The 23,031-nt window shown below is 38.4% G+C and overlaps 1 protein-coding gene across 4 annotated transcripts in view; it reads right to left on the reverse strand.

Annotated features, from left to right (window-relative positions):
* Nucleotides 1-15,758, reverse strand: part of LOC125679081 (retinoic acid receptor beta-like) — a 73,138-nt gene extending 57,380 nt beyond the window's left edge. For 2 of the 4 annotated variants that reach the window (XM_048918005.2, XM_048918003.2), the window contains exon 1: nucleotides 14,360-15,758. The gene's annotated coding sequence lies outside the window, so the exon portion shown is untranslated. The remainder of the gene's footprint in view (nucleotides 1-14,359) is intronic. The other 2 variants (XM_056155986.1, XM_048918006.2) reach the window with 2 other exon arrangements.
* Nucleotides 15,759-23,031: the final 7,273 nt, after the last annotated feature.

Here is a 23,031-nt window from a genome sequence, read left to right on the forward strand (position 1 = left end):
CTATGAAAGTAGAAGGACTCGGACTTATTGTGACGTCACAATACACTTCGTCTACCTTGACGTTTAATTTATGGAAAATGCACGAGGCTGCCCAAGGGGTAAATATGATAGGGAGATATGATGTTTGAGAGGGAGATATGAAGTTTTGTCATCCCTGGCATGTGACCGTCTAGACCAATAAGATTATGTGTTGCATAGAATTTTCATACTGAAGTATAATAATAAGCTATAGCACTCATCTTTGTTTTCATTATTCAACTTCAATATAAAAGTACCTTGTCTTTTTGGTAGGGTGTGGGTGGTGGTGGGGAGTGGGTGGAGGTGGTGGTGGGGGGATGGTAGTTAGAATAATCTAACTGTGTCTCGAGACAGGCCCTCACCACGTTAAATCGGGTCCGTAGGACATTATCATTTTAACGATAGAACATTCTATCTAGGGGGATAGTGGTTGTGGGGAGTGGGAGGGGGTAGTGGTTGGTTGATTTTACTCTAGTTAGGTACTAGATTCCAGATTGTCAAAATAAGTATCACCAAATTTTAACCCTTTTACATTTATAGTGTAGATTTTCATTAAATCACCAAATTACGAACTGTCAATATTCTTGATATACCTTTATCTCTCAAATTCACATCTGCCAAACAAACTACCACAGGTTATTTCATGTCAAGTATTCAGTGTTTTAATGAAATACCCACATGTTTACTAAAGAGTGATAGAACAATACACAACAATATTAAAAATCATAGTAGGTACCCTGGGCAGATTTTTTTTTTTCAGTTACAATTTACTTTCAACTGTTATTCCAAATTCTGAACCATAGAAACAAACATGGATATCTATCCAATTCTGCATAAAACTGGTGGACAAACAAACACAAGGCTAAATTTTAGTTGGGGACAGTTTAGTGGATTCAAATGGGGCAAAAACTTTAATGTTTTCACCTAAAGTGTTTGCAATTTGAGAGAGAGAGAGAGAGAGAGAGAGAGAGAGAGAGAGAGAGAGAGAGAGAGAGAGATACACAGCCAGTGTATTGTAGACTGGAAACCAATTAGGATAAATGGTTAATGTATTGTTCTCAATCAAATCATTCTGTCAGTGTGGGAAACTGCTGCATGATATTAATGCAAAAGTTTCTATCTAATAATGACATCCCTTTGTTTTTATGGTTTGTAAAACATTTACAGGGGATATTCACACATTTGTAGTAAACATTGAATAATGGTTGAAGAGGACCTTTGATTTGAATTGGTGTGGTTTCAATAGAAATAAATTGTGCAACTGAATGATCCAAAAAGCCCACAGGATTGAGATTAATTGAAAACACTGATCAAGAGGACTGAAATTTCATTACCAGACAGAATGATTGGAGAACAAGGTCAATATCAGGAATAATAAAGAGGTTTGTAGGATTCACAGAAAATTAAAGAAACTCAAATTAACAAGTCTAAGTCTGTTCCATCCAGGCTCAACTCATGCATATAAAATGGCAACAGATAGATCAATACCCTCACTCCACTGAAAAACATCAATACAGACATAAAAAATTAATTTCCACCCTCAGGAAGTTCAACACAATAAATATGACTTAAGTAGTTATCATTCTGCAGTTGTAACATTATTTGATTGTAACAACAACAAAAACAAGAGGCCCATGGGCCACATCGCTCACCTGAGTCACCTTGGCCCATATCTGAAAACTTTCCATATATATTTGCATGTAAAACCTTAGTCCCTCTTATGACCCAAACTAACTCTTGCAAACTTGAATCTACACTATGGCAGAAAGCTTTCATGTAAATGTCAACTTCTTTGGCCCAATGGATCTTGAGAAGAAGATTTTTAAAGCTTTTTCCTATATTTGTATGTAAAACTTTGAACTCTCCCCCCCCCCCCCCCCCCCACTTGTGGCCCCATCCTACCCCCGGGGGCCATGATTTGAACAAACTTGAATCTGCACTATGTCAGAAAGTTTTCTTGTAAATATCAGCTTTTCTGACTCAGTGGTTATTAAGAAACAGATTTTTAATAACTATATATTTGTATGTAAAACTTTGATCCTCCTTGTTGCCCAATCCTACCCCCGGGGGCCATGATTTGAACAAACTTGAATCTGCTATGTCAGAAAGCTTTCATGTAAAAATCAGCTTTTCTGGCTCAGTGGTTCTTGAGAAGAAGATTTTAAAAGATTTTTCCTATATATTTGTGTGTAAAACTTTGAACCCCCCTTGGGGCCCCATCCTATCCCCGGGGACCATGATTTGAACAAACTTAAATCTGCACGATGTCAGAAAGCTTTCATGTAAAAATCAGCTTTTCTGGCTCAGTGGTTCTTGAGAAGAAGATTTTAAAAGATTTTTCCTATATATTTGTATGCAAAACTTTGATCCCCTATTGTGGCCCCATCCAACCCCCGGAGCCCATGATTTGAGCAAACTTGAATCTGCATTATGTCAGGAAGCTTTCTTGTAAATCTCAGCTTTTCTGGCTTAGTGGTTCTTGAGAAGAAGATTTTTAAAGTTTTTCCCTATATATTTGTGTGTAAAACTTTGATCCCCCTTGGGGCCCCATCTTATCCCCGGGGGCCATGATTTGAACAAACTTGAATCTGCAATATGTCAGGAAGCTTTCAGCTCTTCTGGCCCAGTGGTTCTTGAGAAGAAGATTTTTAAATGACCCCACCCTATTTTTGCATTTTTGTGATTATCTCCCCTTTGAAAGGGACATGGCCCTTCATTTGAACAAACTTGAAAGCCCTTCACCCAAGGATGCTTTTGGCCAAGTTAGGTTGAAATTGGCCCAGTGGTTCTGGAGAAGAAGTCGAAAATGTGGAAAGTTTACAGACAGACAGACAGACGGACGCCGGACAAAATGTGATCAGAATAGCTCACTTGAACCTTCGGTTCAGGTGAGCTAAAAAAAAAAAAAGAAAGAAAAAAGAAGCCCATGGGCGAGACTGCTTACTTGAATCCCTTTGGCCATTCTGTTCAGTGTTGTTCAGTGTTGTTCAGCTGTTGTGATTTTTAAAAGATTCTTTTTTTTAAATCTTTATTTCCATGAAATTGACCCCATATTACGCCCAAACCTTGCCCAAAAAGGTCACGACATAACCGAATTTGAATTCACACAATATAGAGATCTAGAAAGATTTCTTTCCTGTGCATGTACATTAAGGAGGTATGCTACACCAGTGAAATTTGATATGGATGAAAAGTGAAGGATGTGTACAACAAAATTTTGAAATTGAAAACTTCCAAATTTATTTGATTTAGTCAAAAAATGCAGTTTCAATTGAAAGCAATCTGAGGAAAATTTAAAACCCTTGCTGGGCTCGAACACGCAATCTACAGTTCGGCAGTCGACGTGCTAACCTACTGAGCTACTTAGCTAGGCAAATTTTTTTTAAACGAATAGACAAATATTGCTGATTGAAGTGATATTTATATTTTCATCCATGTTTTGGAAGTCAGTCAGTCATTATGACAATGTAGAGTATCTCCTTAATGTAAAATTTGATTCATCCTAACCCTGACCTCAAGACCATAAAAGTGAAAATAGACTTCCGTCAAAATTTTGATCACTTATATCTTAAGATTTATCTAGCACAGATATTTTTAAAAAGTGCAGGTTTTTAAGATATTCAATGCAAACATACTGAAAATTGTATTTGTTTATGAAAATTATTACAAAAGTTAGCTGGATTTGAAATTTTGACTTAGTCTATTCTCAGTTTATGGTCTTGAAGCCTGGATTAATGATTTGAAGAAAAAACACTTGAATCCAAACAATTTAGGAAAGTTTGTATTTTAAAAATTATTTAGTGTGGCCCTGATACTCATGAAAAAGAATTTGTTTCCCTGTAGATTTCCATGTAAACTTTGATCTCACATTGTGGCCCCAACCTACACAGGTCCCCAGAGTGAACAAGTACTGTGAGCAATGTTCACTAAGAATACCCCCCGCTTACCTCAATCTCCCAAAGGGTGTTGGTAATAGGTATAAACTTCTTATTTTCAAAAACTTCAGAATAAACTTCAGTATTATGATCCAAAAGGTATCTAGGAACACAGCATCTCCATGCGATGAAAAAAGCCGTTAAAGAATTTAAATGGAAACCATATTGCTACTTCGATGTCCAGTGCGCGTGACCTTTGACCTTTTGACCCCAAAATCGATAGGGAACATCTTCATCCCATGGGTAGTCCATATGTATGATATGGTGACTGTAGGTGGAAAGGATAATGCTTTAGAGCCCGGAAACCATATTGCTACTTCGATGTCCAGTGCACTTGACCTTTGACCTTTTGACCCCAAAATTGATAGGGAACATCTTCATCCCATGGGTAGTCCATCTATATGATATGATATGGTGACGGTAGGTGGAAAGCATAATACTTTAGAGCCCAGAAACCATTGCGTCTACAGACGGACGGACAACCCGATTCCAGTATCCCCCCTCCCCCCCCCCCCCCCCAACTTGTTGCGGGGAGTATGATAAACTTGAATTTGAACTGCCTGAGAATGTGTGCATATTATCAGGCTCACGGCGGGTGTGACTGGTCGACAGGGGATGCTTACTCCTCCCCAGCATCTGATCCCACCTCTTGTATATTCAGGGGTCCATGTTTGCCCACCTATCTATTTTGTATTCCTTCTTAAAGTGATTTGATTGATCATTGTTCATTATCTTCACCTTTCATTAACAAGACTCATCATAGCCCTGCTGTTCGTGAGGAGATTTTCAAAGATGTTCCTTATATATTCGCGTGTAAAACTTTGATCCCCTAATTTAGCCCCACCCTACTCACTAGGATCACAGTAGAATGAAATTGAATCTACACTATCTGGTGATGCTTGCATATCAATATTACTTTAGGCCAATTCAACTTAATTAGTAGATTATCATCCAGGGTCAGCAAAAAGTATGGGCGGGTGGGAGGATTTTATTTTTTAATTTTTATTTTCTGAGAAAAATATTAAAAACAAATGAGTTTTATTTTCAACAGATCTGCATCATTTAATGGCAGATGGATATCAATCTATGCTATTTTCATACACTAATTCCAGGTTAAGCTTTAATTTAAGGATATAACAGAAATATACATAACTTCTTCAAGATTTACGTCTGTAAGAACGCAAGAAATTAAGAAAACCATATAGATCTATTTTCTTCCCGTGGCTTTTCACGTTCCTTTACTGGAAATGTAAACAAGAAGTGTAAATACCGGAGTCGGACATGAAAATATTCTGGAAATCGCAAGTTTCGCAAAATAAAAAAATTTGGGGCGGGCCAATTTTTGAGGGGCGGGCGGGGATGATAATCGATCAATTAAGTTGAATTGGCCTTATTGTTCTCTACAAATTTATGAGAAGATTTTTCTATACATATATTGCAATGTAAAACTTTGATCTTGTATTGTGGCCCCATCCCACCACCAGGAATCATGATTTGAACAAACTGATCTACACAATGTCAGGAAGCTTTCAAGTAAATTTCCACTTTTCTGTTCCAGTGGTTCTTAAAATGAAGAAATTTAAATGGCTTCACTCTATATTTGCTTTTCATAATTATCTCCCCTTTAAAGAGAGCATGGACCTTCATTTGAACAAACTTTAATCCCCTTTACTCATGCAACGATAATTTGAGCCAAGTTTGATTGAGATTGGTTCAGTGGTTATACAGATGAAGTCGGAAAAGTTCAAAGTTTACAGACGAACCAGAAAAGCTCACTTCAGCTGAGTTAACAAAAAATTATTTAATAAGAAAAAAACAAGAAAACAAAAACATTTGATTCAACCAATTCTACTGACAATTGTTATATAATATCATTTATTACTGAGTTTTATTAAAAACTGTTCAGAGATATTCATAGACATGAGAAAATTAATTGCCTTGAAATCCAATGCTGGTAAATAACTATACCTATTATTTTGCATCAAGAAGAGGAGAGATAAAAACTGCCTTCAATGAAACAAACTAAGAAGGTAATGCTTGTAGGCAATGGTTATATGATCTGTGAGAGACAGGCTACATTGCAGACAGTTTAGAGGTTGGATCACACTACATCAAGCTAGATAATTAATCTCAAAGGACACAAGCTGTTTATATTTCCTTCTTTCTTTGATGTTCCCCAATTCCTGAGACTCCAATTTTCTTTTGTAAATTGATAGAAAATCATAAACAGAGGGAGGATTAATTGTAAAACTGATTTAGGTAAACATCTCCATATGCAATGATCAAAAACAAGAAATATAAATAATTTTCACGCTTACATCATACCACAGTGCTCCAAGTTACGAGTAAAACAGTCGCATTTGCGACCAGAAAATCGATTTTGCGACTAGAGATTATATTTAAGTCGCATTCTTGCGAGTGGAAAAAAAAAGGGCATCCAGTAAAATTTTGTAATCGGAATCGGAAAGTCTGAATAAATATTTTTCAGTCTCGTTCAAAAGGTATCACACCGGTAATTGTTCAATCAAAATGAACTTAGTCAATTGTAGTTCCATATATTTAAAGAAATATTTTTTTCCTTGCGCGATTTTTCTCATTTCCTCTTCTTCTTTTCTCTTAATTTTTGTACCCCTGATTAGGAAATTTTGTGTAATTTGTAGAAATAACCAAGTGTATACAAAGGAACTATTTGCTGTTGGTAGCTGAGGCTACTTCCTGAGGTGCACTCCGGCTGTTTACACACATGTGAAAAACATGTGGATTTGAGGGTAGTCTTGTTTGCGGGCAATTTATTTTCGAAAATGCCGCGTAGGGTGTTGTTTTTCTGGTGTCGGCAGACGAGATAGGTAACATAGAACATTTCTGACTGCGTTATTCAGCATCAATTTTGTAAACTGATTTTTAATGATTTTTTTTCCTCTATAGTAATATATAGTGAAAATAATTACCGGTGTGATACCAAAACAGCGTTTGAAAGCAATCATGATGGCGGTAAAACCAGGGTTAAAGCACTTTGGATTGATCAGTAGTAAAAAGTAGAAGCCTCGGCCTCGTACATGCAACGAAGAAATTCAAGAATCACACGGAGAAAGTTCTGCATTTAAAGATGGCGTAGCTATGTCTAAAGAAAAATGTAAAAGTAAAGGAAGAACCCCAGTCCTAATGGCTGAAGAAATGTTCATGGTTGATATACAGAGATTGCAAAATGTTTTGCAGAATTTGTGAGGCCAATCGGCCAGAAACTTCCACCATTTCTGGACACCCATTGTCCGATTTCGCTACTACCTGGTGTACATCTTTCAAATGTGGAAGTGTGACTATTCACGGTAACAGTAAGAGACACGTCTTTGTCCGTGACTGCATTATTAGCACAAGTCGAGCGGGGCAACTGTTGCTGCTAATTTTCAGACAATTACAAACTCGGGATGTAGTGTTCTTATTGATGCTGGTACTGATTGTTCAGCAAAAGATCCAACAAAATTAGAAGCTCTTATTCGCATAAGCATGCAGTGAAAGCCCACTTATTGAGGACTTTAAAGCAAAACTTTGTTTGGAACGCTGGGTTTTCTTCCCCAGAAGCGTACTGTAAAATATACAGGATGACCCAATGCAATACAACTTTTGCCAGAGTAAATACTTGACTTGTTAGCATCCAGCATGTTTCACAGCACATTTCTATTCAGTTTAAGAATAAAACAAACAAAACGCATACATGGGTGTAGATTTTTTTCTTGAAAGATATTCAAATTAAAAAAAAACTTGTAAGTCTTATTTACAAAATCTTTTACCATGGCGAATAGAAATTTTGAACACGGCGACTAGAAATTTGAAAATGGCGACCAGAAATATTTCTAGGTCGCCATTTTGCGACCCGATAGCAGATGTGACTTGGAGTACTGTATCATGCAACCTCTACCATTAAATTGAATTTCCATGATGTCATCAAGGCCAGCTTTACAGCCCATATAGACTTGCTTCCCTATTAAGTCATTGTACAATTTCCCATGATATTTGCTATGTGATTGATTGATTGTATCTTGTTTAACGTCCCACTCAAGAATTTTTCACTCAAATGGAGATGTCACCAAGATCGGTGAAGGGCTTCAAATTTAGCCCTATGCTCAGTGCTTTCAACCATTGAGCAGGGAGGGTTCACTAGCAAGCCATGCCTATTGTGACATGGGACATTTGTTTTTAAGGTCATCTCCGAGTACCTGTGACATTCACACCTGATGACGAGTGTTTGGCGATGGGACTGTCACTACCTGTTTAAACGACTTAGGTCTGTCGAGGCTGGGATTCAAACCCCGACCTTCCGCATGATTCCAAAATAAGGTCATGGCTATCTACTTTTGGTCTGTGCATCAATTTAACAGAATTTAATCAATTCAAAGAAGCATCATCTGGCAAGACCTGATTGCTCTTGGTTTTAAAGTGCATAAGATATTATAATCCAAACATAATTTTACAATGTACAGCCATATGTTAGCAAAGCTAGGTCAATGTGATACATTCCATGCCAACTTCCCCCACAATATGGACAAAGATTGAAGATTTTAAATCTTGCAGTAAGTAAGAGAGAGAATGCAAAACTTTCCCGTAATGGTATACACTTAATGACTGGTCATGGATAACACAACAAATGACTGGTCACGGATCACAACAAATGAACGGATCACACAACAAATGACTGGTCACGGATCACACAACAAATGACCAGTCACAGATCACACAACAAATGACCAGTCACAGATCACACAACAAATGACTGGTCATGGATAACACAACAAATGACCGGTCACGGATCACAACAAATGACCGGTCACAGATCACACAACAAATGACCGGTCACGGATAACACAACAAATGACCAGTCACGGATCACAACAAATGACTGGTCATGGATCACAACAAATGACCGGTCATGGATAACACAACAAATGACCGGTCACGGATCACAACAAATGACCGGTCACAGATCACACAACAAATGACCGGTCATGGATAACACAACAAATGAACGGTCACGGATCACAACAAATGACCGGTCACAGATCACACAACAAATGACCGGTCACGGATAACACAACAAATGACCGGTCACAGATCACAACAAATGACTGGTCATGGATCACAACAAATGACCGGTCACGGATCACAACAAATGACTGGTCACAGATCACACAACAAATGACCGGTCACGGATCACAACAAATGACCGGTCACAGATCACACAACAAATGACCGGTCACGGATCACAACAAATGATTGGTCATGGATCACAACAAATGACTGGTCATGGATCACAACAAATGACTGGTCATGGATAACACAACAAATGACTGGTCACGGATCACAACAAATGATTGGTCATGGATCACAACAAATGACTGGTCACGGATCACAACAAATGAATGGTCACAGATCACACAACAAATGAATGGATCACACAACAAATGACCAGTCACAGATCACACAACAAATGACTGGTCATGGATCACAACAAATGATTGGTCATGGATCACAACAAATGACTGGTCACAGATCACAACAAATGACCAGTCACAGATCACACAACAAATGACTGGTCATGGATAACACAACAAATGACCAGTCACAGATCACACAACAAATGACCAGTCACGGATCACAACAAATGATTGGTCATGGATCACAACAAATGACTGGTCACGGATCACAACAAATGACCAGTCACAGATCACACAACAAATGACCGGTCATGGATCACAACAAATGACCGGTCATGGATCACAACAAATGACCGGTCATGGATCACAACAAATGACCAGTCACAGATCACACAACAAATGACTGGTCATGGATAACACAACAAATGACCGGTCATGGATGGGTGGGTAATCTGACTTCAATGACATGAAAAAGCAATCTTTTGGCTAACAAGATTAATGATAGCTAATTAAGACAGATTCTAAAAACGAAACAATGCAAGATGTATATAGTAACAAATTTATCAAAACCTTTTCTTGTATTTCCATAATTTGGTGAAACTGCATTAATATAAGACAGTGATTTACACCAGGGACAGAGCACTGAACACACTATCACTATCATCTGTTTTCTAACACTTCCATCCCAAAAAAACCACCCTGAATCCCTGAATTAGCTTCAAAGCACTAAACACACCATCACTATCATCTATTTTCTAACACCACCACCCCAAAAAACACCCCGCATCCCTGAATTAAAGCTTCAAAGTAATACTGGACCAATAGAATATAGAGGTAGTATTACAGCATAAAGAGACCCCAAAGCAAAAGCTTATATTGGTAACTAAATATGTATCAAATAGCAAGCCAAAAAATCCTCTGCATCAGAGATTACCCCTCCCCTTTTCCCCTCCTCAAAACTAAACCTGTCTTGTCCATGCATGGTTACTAATTGTTCAGTGGACAGGGGAGGACAGAGTGATGGATTAGATAACTATACATACTAACAGTGTCCCCCCCCCCCCCCCCCACACCCACCGAGTATAATTTATCAATAACTTACATTGTGCTCACAACATGCAGCCTTCTGACATTAGAGTAATATATCTTGTCATAGAATATGTTCATTCCTAATTCAGACTTCAAAATGTAGTACCTAATGTACATGTATATACAAGAAATGCCAAAACAAAAGATTTTTACACAACCATTAAACATAATAAAGCAAGAATTGCTTTAAGTATGTTTAGAATGCAGCAACAATAATACGATATAATTGATCATGTACATTTCTACATTGCATCCAATGAAAATCAATCTTATAGTAAGTATCATATGGCAAACTACAAAATATATAATTTAACCACCCCCCTCCACCCCACCTCTCCAAAAGGAGCATTTGGTATAGTTATGAGCATTGTCGCAAGCAACACCTATTGTCACCGTTTACACTACAAGGTAAGGTAGGTACTAACGAACTCAGTAACCATGGCTAGCGATGATGAGTTACGAGTGGCTTATACAGAAATAAATGTAGAATGAGTCCAACAAAACAAGATCAGAAGACAAACTGACGGACTTAAAACATACAAAACATTAGTCTATACTTGTAAATGGCAAAGAGGGGGAGTGTAATGGTCTCAAAGAGGGAGAGTGTAATGGTCTCAAAGAGGGGGAGAGTAATGGTCTCAAAGAGGGGGAAAGTAATGGTCTCAAAGTGAGGGAGAGTAATGGTCTCAAAGAGGGGGAGAGTAATGGTCTCAAAGTGGGGTAGAGTAATGGTCTTAAAGAGGGGGAGAGTAATGGTCTCAAAGAGAGGAAATGTAATGGTCTCAAAGTGAGGGAGAGTAATGGTCTCAAAGTGAGGGAGTGTAATGCTCTTAAAGAGAAGGACAGTAATGGTCTCAAAGTGAGGGAGAGTAATGGTCTCAAAGAGGGGGAGTGTAATGGTCTCAAAGTGAGGGAGTGTAATGGTCTTAAAGTGAGGAAGTGTAATGGTCTTAAAGAGAAGGAGAGTAATGGTCTCAAAGTGAGGGAGAGTAATGGTCTCAAAGAGGGGGAAAGTAATGGTCTCAAAGTGAGGGAGAGTAATGGTCTCAAAGAGGGGGAGAGTAATGGTCTCAAAGTGGGGGAGAGTAATGGTCTTAAAGAGGGGGAGAGTAATGGTCTTAGAGAGGGGGAATGTAATGGTCTCAAAGTGAGGGAGAGTAATGGTCTCAAAGTGAGGGAGAGTAATGGTCTCAAAGAGGGGGAGTGTAATGGTCTCAAAGTGAGGGAGTGTAATGGTCTTAAAGTGAGGAAGTGTAATGGTCTTAAAGAGAAGGAGAGTAATGGTCTCAAAGTGAGGGAGAGTAATGGTCTCAAAGTGAGGGAGTGTAATGGTCTTAAAGTGAGGGAGTGTAATGGTCTTAAAGGGAAGGAGAGTAATGGTCTCAAAGAGGGGGAGTGCAATGGTCTCAAAGAGGGGGAGTGTAATGGTCTTAAAGGGAAGGAGAGTAATGGTCTCAAAGTGAGGGAGAGTAATGGTCTTAAAGGGAAGGAGAGTAATGGTTTCAAAGAGGGGGAGTGTAATGGTCTCAAAGTGGGGGAGAGTAATGGTCTCAAAGTGAGGGAGTGTAATGGTCTTAAAGAGGGGGAGTGTAATGGTCTTAAAGTGAGGGAGAGTAATGGTCTCAAAGTGTACATTGTAAAGTACTTGTTTATTGTGTGTATGACTAGAAGCTTGTTGACAAAACAGCATTACCCTTTTAGTGAGATCTTATTATCAAGCCTACAAAGAAAGAAAGGCACCAAATTACCTGTGTTACATGTGGTGATTCTCCATTCACAGGGCAGAGGTCAAAATACAGTATCATATGATACGACATTTGGATCACGCCCTCGTCCTTTTCCGTAACCGGTAAGAAGACTCGGACGTGTCATCCAGAGGCGTGCTTCTGGCGAAGAAATGCATCAAATCGATGCATTTCTTCGCCGGAAGCGTGCCTCTGGATGAGGTTAAAATGCCAGAACTGAATCCCTGTATAATGTGTTATTTAGATTTTCACCGCAGATTCAGTTTTGGTATCATATAACGTCTTATTCACTCTAATACATAAACATATAAGCGGAAATTTATCGTATTAGAATGCCTTAGGTATGTATGATATCTTGGATGCATCTGAAAGCTCGCATTTCATATTGTAACGTATGACTGTGACGTCATAGTTGAATTTGTGTATATATGGCAACAGACTACGATGGCGTCGATCCACATACGAGGTTCATTTACTGTTACGGAAATAGCCGAGTAGTTACGATTGACGATACAATTCTCCATTCACAGGTCAGAGGTCAAAATACAGTATTATACATTATTATATAGCTAATAAATAGTCTATTATAAAATCTGCGTAAAATCTAGAGAATGTTAGTGTTCAATATCCTGAGAATTTATTGAATGCTAACTTTACATTGCGTAAATTGTATGCGCCCGAAATATTCCGAGTATGAGCGTTCAATATTGACGTTACTGTAACGACGTAAATAAGCCAAAATGGCAGACGACGGTCCTCCGAATCTGACAGAGCCAGTATTTGATATTTACTTAAGCAAAATGTTTTACTGTACATAAATTATGATGTTCCCATTTACAAAATCAGTTTGCTTCATGCATTAATGACGGGTTAAATATTGAACAGTTAAGAAATGCATGCTGTTATTGCACAGCTGCACCTTCACCTTAGATGCCAATATTGATGAATTCTCGTCTATTTTGGAGTAGTTTGAGTGAAAAAGGAATGTAATTTAACAACTAAATACTTTAGCTATATAATGAAAGGGTTATTGAACTTATGTAGGTGAATATTGGCACTCTTTGGCTGTCAAAATGCACTCGCAAGCTCGTGCAATTTTACAGCCAACTCGTGCCAATATTCACCAATATAAGTTCAATAACCCTATAATACGATTCTCCATTCACAGGTCAGAGGTCAAAATACAGTATCATACAATACGATTCTCCGTTCACGGGTCAGAGGTTAAAATACAATATCATACAATACGATTCTCCATTCACAGGGCAGAAGTAAAAATAATCTGTGCATTTATTATACATGTAATATCAAGAGCTTGTATGTGGCTGTGACAATCAGATATCTATATAGTGATATATACAAGCTGTGACAATCAGATATCTGTATAGTGATATATACAAGCTGTGACAATCAGATATCTATATAGTGATATATACAAGCTGTGACAATCAGATATCTATATAGTGATATATACAAGCTGTGACAATCAGATATCTATATAGTGATATATACAAGCTGTAAATGAGACAATCAGATATCTGTAGTGACATCTACAAGTTGTGAATGAGACAGTCAGATATCTGTAGTAACACTGTGATGACAGACATCTGACAGATGTACTGTACAGTTTCTAATTGGTTACTAACCTTCACTAACTTAATCAATATTAATAACTACATACAGGGTATTTATTGATCACACGGTCATGTGACCACTGTACTTTAATTCTCATCTGATAATATCCAATTTTTATCATTGTTTCTTAATTCAGATTAAAGTAGTGGCTTCATAATTGTACAAAAAACTTCCCTGTAAGTATTAGAAGCTGTTTAATTCGATTCGCCTCATTGGAATGTTGTTGCTTCATGTAAAATATTTATTTTGTCTTAATATACTGCATCATTAGTCATGCCAAACTGCATAAAAAATCCTTTTACATGGTTTCCCTATTTATCTCCAGTACAAAGGAAAAAAATTCCTCATACCTAAACCATTTGGCACTCATCCATCAATGATCGAGCACTGAGGCAGTCTGTATTTAAAAACAGTGAGATTGTGTGAATACACAAATGACCCAATACACAAAAAGTGTTAAAAACACTTCTAAGTGGCCGCAAAGTAAACAAAGAAACTGGTCACTTACCTAGATAAACCAGCACTGGGTGGGAAAGGTGAATGGTCTCTCCAGTTCTCACTTCCTCACTTCAGCAAAGAGTTTCTCACCGGAGGTTCCCCCTGGGTTACCCCACTGCCACATTCACTGACCAGCAGTCATAAAAATTGGCACAATCAGGCTCATACATCTAGCATATGTTAATAGTAACAATATACTGGTTCAGTGCTTGGCAGGGCTGTCTAGAAAACAAATAATATTTGCAGTGTCCAGTAATCTCACAATAATAATGCAAGGGCCATTAGCATGATGAATCCAACACCCTATCAGTACTGCTATAATGAGAGGCCAGTTCCACCAAATATAATTCCATAACACCTGGCTTTATAAATACACGCAATAGATCAATACATATCCCCACAACAGGATAATGCATATTCAGGATTAATTTTGCCCTTGGTGGACATTATCATTCACTGGTTTTGATGGACATTTTAAGGAGAAAACTTCACATCTTACAGTCAATCAGTAATGTAAACACATTCTACTAATTGCTTCAAGAGCTAAGGTAAATAAATGAAAAAAAATAAATTGTAATTAAAAATAGATTGACTTAAATTCAAATAGTAATTTTTACTTTAAAATCTAATTTAAAAAAAAAAAATTCAAACCAACTAAACCATTTATATGGCCTTTCTTAGGAGGGAATACACAAAGGTGTTTGACCTATTCCTATCTCGATTTACCAGGTTAATCAGCCACACAGGCTTTGTCGAGGACTCTCTATTTACGGAGGACTCTCTCTATTTACCGAGTCGTATGGAGGTTGTTGGCATAGTTCTGTGTTACTTAACACCAGCGATTCCAGGAGTGACCTCCCTGACCTCTCTCAGTCCACTGACCACTTGGTCCGTCTGGCTAATTTTCTCAACACTTGTACTCCAAAAAGTCTGGTCTCCTAGAAGATAATGACAAATTGTGTTCATGTGTCATTCACATGCAAAGCTCACAGGCCATAAATGATAACTTATGGATTTTGAAGCTGTTTGGGAACTTTACTTTAACATCAATTTATAAGCTTTAAGTATGTTTTCAGCCAGCCGCAAAAATATTGATTTAATACTTGACTTTTCATTAAATTCAAGGGGTTTACATTTTACAACAGACGTCAACATTTGCGGATAAATCTTAAAAGATTGCGGTGCATGTACTTTAATTTCAAATGTGAAAAATAACAAAGTAAACAGTTTTCTATTTCTTTGAAATTGTCCACGAAAATGCATTGCTGTAATCAGAGTAGACCTGGCCGGTCCACTCCCAAATCTTACCTCTAGACCCAGCCAGTCCACTCCCAAATCTTACCTCGGCCTGTCCACTCCCAAATATTACCCCTAGACCCGGCCGGTCCCCTCCCAAATCTTACCTTGGCCGGTCCACTCCCAAATCTTACCTCGATCTAGACCCAACCAGTCCACTACCAAATCTTATCTCCCCTTTTTTTCATTTTATTTGATGCTCATGCTCTTTCACTGCATCGCTTACAAAAATGAAACCTGTTCTACAATAGTGAAGGATACTTTCTGGACTCCCGCTACAATATTTTTTAAATTATTCTTATTACCCCCTTTGAGGTAGATCAACTTTTAAAATCTTCCTAATTTTCCCCATCTGCAATTGCTTAGTGCATATTTGCCTGAATATTGTGCTGTTTTTCTTCTGAAGAAGTTTTATCCTGATGTCCTTATGTTAGCTGGAGACCATAAAATGAGAAAATACCCTGAACTTGGTAAAATCACACAAATACTTCATATACATTTCCAGTCATATTATTATGTAATCTCCGTAATATGCTATTGGCTTAATGATATCAATATTCTGTGCATAAGTATTATAAAGATCAATTTGAAAATTAGACTGAAACAATTATTCTCTCTTTATGGTCATGAAGCCAACACAAATTATAGTTATAACTTGGACAAATATATCCAACCCCTTATTTACCAGTGACCTTGACTTTAGCAAAATGACCTTGGTTCAGGATCAGAACATACTGCTTGGTCATAAGCAAGCTTCGTACCAAGTATCATCAGAACCTTTAATATTTCTCAGTTACAAAGCCAAGGCTTGGACATACTTTGGTCAAATGACCTTGTTCAAGGTCACAATACATTGCCTGGTCATTACAACCTTTGCAGCAAACATCAGTTAAATGCTCAGATGTAAAGAGCGGTTCATCTATATCCCCACCTAAGTGGCCAAACCCCTAATAGGTTACAAGTTTCAAAATTTTCATACAGATCTCCATGCTCATTATAACAATACACCCAATTATCAGCAAGATGTTCAAGAATAAAAACAGTTTTCAGAGATTAAGACCTCCACCCTGGGCCTGAACCTGAGGTTGAGGGGCCTCAAGTTTCAAAATTTAGAGTTCAAGCTCATCATAACTACACACCAAACTTTATGTTTGATATTCAGATAGAAGACATTTTTTAAAGATTTTACTTATTTTCCACACAGAACCACCCTGGAGATTGAATCTCTGACTCTGGGGTCATGTATTTCACAACTTCGGTAGCGGTCTCTGCGGATTGCGCTCAATATTATTACATAGATGATACATATCTATAATTGAGACTAATTTGTTTGCTAGGTTTAATAATACAGAAGATTTTTAAACATTTAATGCATCTTCATCATGGAGTCAGCATAGCCCCACCCTGATGCCTGACCCACCATGACTTTTTCAAATTCTGGTAGAGGACTCCATGCTCAATATTACCACAGAGAAACAGCTAACACCAAATTAAGAGCTGGGGACAAACAATTTTGATTTATCATATACATACATGTATATGTAATTCCTTACATCCAAATAAGTAATATGTTTTAAAACTACAGGGAATAAAAATTACTTTGCCTGTATATAAGACTATGCTATTTGTTTGCAAGTAGATTTTTCATGCATTTATATAAATATAGCCTGAATCCCTGACCCAAGGGGAATCTGAAATTAATTTAAAATTATGGTAGAGGTTTCTTCTAAATATAACTACTGGTATGAAACTGTTTCTATATGTTCAGGTTTTTAAACATTTAATGGATCCAAATAACCCCTTCCGTGGGGATCCATTTAACTCTTCTTTTTTTGGATCCATAGAACCCTTCCCTTGGGGATCCATATAACCCTTCCCTTGGGGATTCATATAACCCTTCCCTTGGGATCCATATAACCTTTCCCTTGGGGATCCATATAACCCTTCCCTTGGGATCCATATAACCTTTCCCTTGGGGATCCATATAACCCTTCTCTTGGGATCCATATAACCTTTCCCTTGGGGATTCATATAACCCTTCCCTTGGGGATCCATATAACCATTCCCTTGGGGATCCATATAATCTTTCCCTTGGGGATCCATATAACCCTTCTCTTGGGGATCCATATAACCCTTCCCTTGGGATCCATATAACCTTTCCCTTGGGGATCCATATAACCCTTCCCTTGGGGATCCATATAACCCTTCTCTTGGGATCCATATAACCTTTCCCTTGGGGATCCATATAACCCCTCCCTTGGGGATCCATATAACTCTTCCCTTGGGGATCCATATAACCTTTCCCTTGGGGATTCATATAACTCTTCCCTTGGGGATCCATATAACCCTTCTCTTGGGATCCATATAACCCTTCCCTTGGGGATCCATATAACTCTTCCCTTGGGGATCCATATAACCCTTCCCTTGGGGATCCATATAACCTTTCCCTTGGGGATCCATATAACCCCTCCCTTGGGGATCCATATAACCTTTCCCTTGGGGATCCATATAACTCTTCCCTTGGGGATCCATATAACCCTTCTCTTGGGATCCATATAACCCCTCCCTTGGGGATCCATATAACCCCTCCCTTGGGGATCCATATAACCTTTCCCTTGGGGATCCATATAACTCTTCCCTTGGGGATCCATATAACCCTTCTCTTGGGATCCATATAACCCTTCCCTTGGGGATCCATATAACTCTTCCCTTGGGGATCCATATAACCCTTCCCTTGGGGATCCATATAACCTTTCCCTTGGGGATCCATATAACCCCTCCCTTGGGGATCCATATAACCCCTCCCTTGGGGATCCATATAACCTTTCCCTTGGGGATCCATATAACTCTTCCCTTGGGGATCCATATAACCCTTCTCTTGGGATCCATATAACCCTTCCCTTGGGGATCCATATAACCCTTCTCTTGGGATCCATATAACCTTTCCCTTGGGGATCCATATAACCCTTCTCTTGGGATCCATATAACCTTTCCCTTGGGGATCCATATAACCCCTCCCTTGGGGATCCATATAACCCCTCCCTTGGGGATCCATATAACCTTTCCCTTGGGGATCCATATAACTCTTCCCTTGGGGATCCATATAACCCTTCCCTTGGGGATCCATATAACCTTTCCCTTGGGGATCCATATAACCCCTCCCTTGGGGATCCATATAACCTTTTCCTTGGGGATCCATATAACTCTTCCCTTGGGGATCCATATAACCCTTCTCTTGGGATCCATATAACCCCTCCCTTGGGGATCCATATAACCCCTCCCTTGGGGATCCATATAACCTTTCCCTTGGGGATCCATATAACCTTTCCCTTGGGGATTCATATAACTCTTCCCTTGGGGATCCATATAACCCTTCCCTTGGGGATCCATATAACTCTTCCCTTGGGGATCCATATAACCCTTCCCTTGGGGATCCATATAACCTTTCCCTTGGGGATCCATATAACCCCTCCCTTGGGGATCCATATAACCTTTTCCTTGGGGATCCATATAACTCTTCCCTTGGGGATCCATATAACCCTTCTCTTGGGATCCATATAACCCCTCCCTTGGGGATCCATATAACCCCTCCCTTGGGGATCCATATAACCTTTCCCTTGGGGATCCATATAACTCTTCCCTTGGGGATCCATATAACCCTTCTCTTGGGATCCATATAACCCTTCCCTTGGGGATCCATATAACCCTTCTCTTGGGATCCATATAACCTTTCCCTTGGGGATCCATATAACCCTTCTCTTGGGATCCATATAACCCTTCCCTTGGGGATCCATATAACTCTTCCCTTGGGGATCCATATAACCCTTCTCTTGGGATCCATATAACCTTTCCCTTGGGGATCCATATAACCCTTCCCTTGGGGATCCATATAACCTTTCCCTTGGGGATCCATATAACCCCTCCCTTGGGAATCCATATAACCTTTCCCTTGGGGATCCATATAACTCTTCCCTTGGGGATCCATATAACCCTTCTCTTGGGATCCATATAACCCCTCCCTTGGGGATCCATATAACCCCTCCCTTGGTGATCCATATAACCTTTCCCTTGGGGATCCATATAACCCTTCTCTTGGGATCCATATAACCCTTCCCTTGGGGATCCATATAACCCTTCTCTTGGGATCCATATAACCTTTCCCTTGGGGATCCATATAACCCTTCTCTTGGGATCCATATAACCCTTCCCTTGGGGATCCATATAACTCTTCCCTTGGGGATCCATATAACCCTTCTCTTGGGATCCATATAACCTTTCCCTTGGGGATCCATATAACCCCTCCCTTGGGGATCCATATAACCTTTCCCTTGGGGATCCATATAACCCCTCCCTTGGGGATCCATATAACCTTTCCCTTGGGGATCCATATAACCTTTCCCTTGGGGATCCATATAACCTTTCCCTTGGGGATCCATATAACCTTTCTCTTGGGGATCCATATAACTCTTCCCTTGGGGATCCATATAATTCTTCCCTGGGATATGAACCCTTGACCCTGGGGCTAAGAATTTCACAACTGGCAAAAATCTTCATGCTCCTTGCTACTATGAACACAATTTTCTTTCAGATGCCTAGAACTAAAGAAGGAGAATTTTGGTTAATTTCAAATACCAAAATCAGTTGACCTCTACCATAGAAAAAAAAAACAACCTTGAAATTTGTATAGAATATACAAGATGTTCACAGGTAAACTGCAATATCCAAATAGTTCTGATAAACAATGATAGCGAGAGAAAAAATCTTTATTAGGTAACGAAATGTCCAGTGGTGTAAGTTATTACTATAATGTTGTGAGAAAATAAATAAAACTGCTGGATATATATTTATTTTTCATGGGCTACAAATAAAGCAAATAAAGAGGGCTTTGCTCTGCCTGATGGTTTTCATATCATGATTTTGCTTTAAAGAATTAGCTAGAATTTCACTGTTTGTACAATTTTAAAATGCATGCAACTGCTTAAACCCATCCATGTCCACCTTTTCCATATTCCACACCGAATTGATTTGCATGGTCTACAAGTTTCTAGGGGAGAGGCTTGTAAACAGTTTGTATGTAGTTAATGACATGCATGGTCTATGAATTTCTTGGGGCAGGACTTGAATGGTCTGCACATTTCTATAGACATGGCTTGATCTTGCACGAAACAATTTTTTTGCACAAAACGGTTTGCACAGAATGCTGAGTGATTGCACAGAACAATGGATGGTTTGTACAGAACAATGAATGGTTTGTACAGAACAATGAATGGTTTGCACAGAACAATGAATGGTTTGCAGGACAGAATGTTGAACGGTTTGCACAGAACAATGAATGGTTTGCACAGAACAATGAACGGTTTGCACAGAACAATGAATGGTTTGCACAGAATGCTGAACGGTTTGCACAGAACAATGAATGGTTTGCACAGAACAATGAATGGTTTGTACAGAATGCTGAGCGATTGCACAGAACAATGAATGGTTTGTACAGAATGCTGAGCGATTGCACAGAACAATGAATGGTTTGTACAGAATGCTGAGCTATTGCACAGAACAATGAATGGTTTGTACAGAATACTTTGGATGTGTAGTAGCAAGCTTCAGGGTCAGTATTTTTACAGACTTCAGGGTTTGTATATTTACAGGGTCAGTACTTTTTTACAGGCTTCTGGGTCTGAATTTTACAGGCTTCAGGGTCTGTTATATTTTTAACAGGTTTTAGCCCCATCCTTAGTGCCCTATAAGGACAATGGCCATAAAATTCAAAATCCCCCCCAATCCTTTGCAGGTAGAAGTAGTGGAGGGAGAAAGGAGAAATAACTACCATTAAATAAGCTACCATTAAATAACAAACTGAGTTATCTCTCTTTTAACATAACCTTGTGGCTGTGTATTTTAAGTTCATGATAAAAAGACCTTAAAAATAAATTCCCTTTTAAAGTTAATTACAAGGGGCCAAAAAGCCTTATTGGTCACCTGAGTACTTGTTAAAAGCATCATTAATCCCAAGGGCTATGAAATCTAGAAAAAAATGTCCTGTTCTGAATATCTTAGCTAAATTCTAATATTTGACAAGTGTATAAACTTAAAACTTCAAAGCCCTCAAAAGTGCATACACTGATGAAAGGTTTTACATAATATAATATATATGTATTAACATCAAACAACATGACTAAGTTAGACCCATCCTAGAGTCAAAACCCTGGGGTTGCCAACTTCACCATTTTTTTGTACATCATTTCCTGCTATTCCTAACATTTTAAACTTTATAAGTAAACTTAAAAGAATATCATTATAATAATTTTGGTACCACTCTGAAACCAAACCCTTATCCCCTTGGATCATGAAATTTACAATTTTGGTAAAGGACTACTTACTCCTTCTAAATATCCATTTAGTTTCAATTTAGTATCAATAACATTAAATCAAATATTATTTGTGAAAAACGAAGATAATGAACAGTGATCAATCTCATAATTCCTATAAGCATTTACAAAATAGAGAGTTGGACAAACATGGACCCCCGGATATACTAGAGGTGGGATCAGGTGCCTAGAAGGAGTAAGCATCCCCTGTTGTTTTGCACATATATCGTCGACTGCCCTATTTCGGTGACTGACCAGAATCTGTGACCTTTTGTTTACGTGTGCGCATTGTCGTTTCCGGGTGTAGATTGCGTCATCAATTTCGCCGTAATGTTTACAAACATATATATACACGTCTTCAATTTTTTTCCTAAAATGAACTATAGAAGGAGAGTATGCAAAAAACCAACACGAGCACCCCAAAAATAAGCCAATTTACTTATTCCTTTTTCAAGCAAACCTTCAAATTGATATAAAGTATACCAAAGGTCTAGAATTCTACACTATATTGTTTTATTCATTGACGTTTAGTTGCACATACGTTTTTTAACAGTTACAAACTTTTGGTAAACCTATATTTTAACAATGGTCACCAAAATAGGTGACGTCACCGGTTTAGGAGCACAAAGTGACATGGTTTTTGTTATCCCTAAGGTCACCGAACCTGGTCAGTCGATGATACACTATATATCAAGTTTCCAGGGGCGTAGCTTCGTTAGGCTAAAGTAGGCACGTGCCTACACATTTTTTCCTTTATTTTCAAAACACATTTTTGTCCATAAATGTTTGCAAAATAAACATATATATATTTCTAGTATTTAAAATCGGATATAAAATTATCATTCCGTAGGACCTTTTCTTTTTATAATGTATTCTACATAATGTTTATATAATTTTTTCTAAACTTTGGTGATCACAATGACTCGCTCTCGAACTTAACAGTTTGAATTTTTTAAAAGTTGTACAATATTTACAGTCTATTGCAATCATTTTGATGCTCAGAGTAGTGCAAACGAGTCCT

The sequence above is a fragment of the Ostrea edulis genome, chromosome 2 (genome assembly GCF_947568905.1).
Source record: "Ostrea edulis chromosome 2, xbOstEdul1.1, whole genome shotgun sequence".
Classification (NCBI taxonomy): domain Eukaryota; kingdom Metazoa; phylum Mollusca; class Bivalvia; order Ostreida; family Ostreidae; genus Ostrea; species Ostrea edulis.